Source organism: Triticum aestivum, chromosome 3A (genome assembly GCF_018294505.1).
Source record: "Triticum aestivum cultivar Chinese Spring chromosome 3A, IWGSC CS RefSeq v2.1, whole genome shotgun sequence".
NCBI classification, from domain to species: Eukaryota; Viridiplantae; Streptophyta; class Magnoliopsida; order Poales; family Poaceae; genus Triticum; species Triticum aestivum.
This window is the reverse complement of record NC_057800.1, coordinates 400,430,333-400,432,382: the sequence shown is the minus strand read 5'-3', so window position 1 is coordinate 400,432,382 and position 2,050 is coordinate 400,430,333.

The following is a 2,050-nucleotide window of genomic DNA, read 5'->3' as shown; positions in this document are numbered from 1 at the left end:
AAAGTACTCAAGCCAAGGCCCCGGCAAGAGGAGCTTGTCGGGAAGGCCAACCAAGGCCCCGGCAAGGGGAGCTTACCGGGAAGAGACAAGACCCCGGCAAGAGGAGCTTGCCGGGAAGACCACGCAAGACATACCAAGAAAGCTTGCCGCGCCGCGCCCTGCGCCCCGGCAAGATCAGGCGAGCGACAAGCTTCCAGAAGCGACAAGACGACGGCCGCGGCAAGGAGCTTGCCGCGGGAAACTCCCACTGCGTGCCCGCGCTCCAGCTCACCTGCTAACGTGTCGCTCTGGGACTCTCCCAGAGCGCACATGGCGGGAGGCCGTGCAGCTAGGGGTACGTGGTGGCAAGCGGAGATGAAGAGAAGCCCATCGTGGCAAACGGTGGCGCTCCTAACGGTCACCTTTTGCACTGTTTAGGAGACTCAGACAGGCATTTAATGCCCTTGTCCCCTACCGTCAGAGTTAGGTAGGGTACACTGTATCCACAGTAGCGGTAGCTATACCTACCACATCCTTTTTCCGTTTTTACCCTTCCTATCTGCGTTGCCCCCTGTCGGTGAACCCTTGAGTATAAAAGGAGGCCCAAGGGCAACGTAGAGGGGGTTCCGCATTTCGGGAACTCAGAAGAACACTCTCACACTTAGTCTGGCAGCGTCCATCGCTCCTGAGCAAGAATCTAATATACACAAACAAGTAGCAGTAGGGTTTTACGCATCCGTGCGGCCCGAAGCTAGGTAAAAAACCGCCCCGCGTGCACTGCCTCGATCCGCTCTTTGCGCGCTCTCCGCCCCCCACCGAACCGAAAGGGGCCCTGTCCCCATAGGTGTTGGCGGGAATCAGCATCGCCCCCGACATCTCTGGCGCGCCAGGTAGGGGGGCGTCGAGATCGCGCGAACCCGATCCGGCGTGCACGCAAAGCTAGATCTTCATCGTCATGGCTCCCAAGGAGCGGGCGAGCAAAAGAACAGCGCCAGTACGGCAACAGAAAAAGCTAAGTTATGCAAATTTTAGATATTTCCTTTCTATATAAGGTTATCCGCCTCGGAGATCTTGTTCTTTGTACGAAAAACCTGTGCGCGGAGGAATCAACTCGTAGCTAGCCGCGCCCTTACTTTGTTTCGAGTCCGCTCAACAACTTAAGCGAGCTGCTAGCGCCCTTACTTTGCTTTGAGTCCGCTCAGCAACTTAAGTGAGCCGCTAGCGCCCTTACTTTGTTTTCGAGTCCGCTCAACAACTTAAGCGAGCTGCAGCTAGTTGCGACGAGATTACTTGTCGGTAGCGACCCCGCCAGCAGGCTGCTGAAGTTCCGCACTCGGCGCTCGCGGCAAGGGTGCCTGCACCGGCAAGTTTCCCTGGAAAGCGTAGGGTGGACGTACAAAGAGGGGTTGAACAGGAAGATAGCATGCGTTATTTACTTAAGATTTCTGCACGGACCTGTGTGCCAAGGAGCCTTCTCGGGACTAGTTGTGCTCCATGATTGCCTCGAGTCCGCTCGGCAACTTGTGCGGTTGCGCTAGAACCAAGAAGGTAAACCTTTCCGGGAGGCGTTGTTCCCGAATAGCCGCTAAGGGCCCATTCCCTCAAGCGCTATTGGCTGGATCATACGCACCGGAAAGCATTCCGGCAGGCACAGGGAATATGCAGCAAAAGTCGAAATTCGCGAGCAAGTTGAGTGCACTTCGGATGCTAATCACTTGCTATGTTTGAACGCAGTTATGGCCCGGGGGCTGGCAACGCCCTTAAGGCCAATATCTCCGGCATCAAGAACGACGACGCTCTTCGCCATAAGCCTTTCTGGCAACGATCCTGCCGGGAGCCGGTGTCAAGAGCGACGAAGTTCTTCGCCCAAAGTCTTCCTGGCAACCAGCTTGCCGGAAGCCGGCATCGAGAATGTCAACGTTCTCTGCTGAATATAAAAGTCTTCCTGGCAACCAGCTTGCCGGAAGCCGTCATCGAGAACGTCAAAGTTCTCTGCTGAAAATGAAAGTCTTCCTGGCAACCAGCTTGCCGGAAGCCGGCATCGAGAACGTCAAAGTTCTCTGCTGAAAAT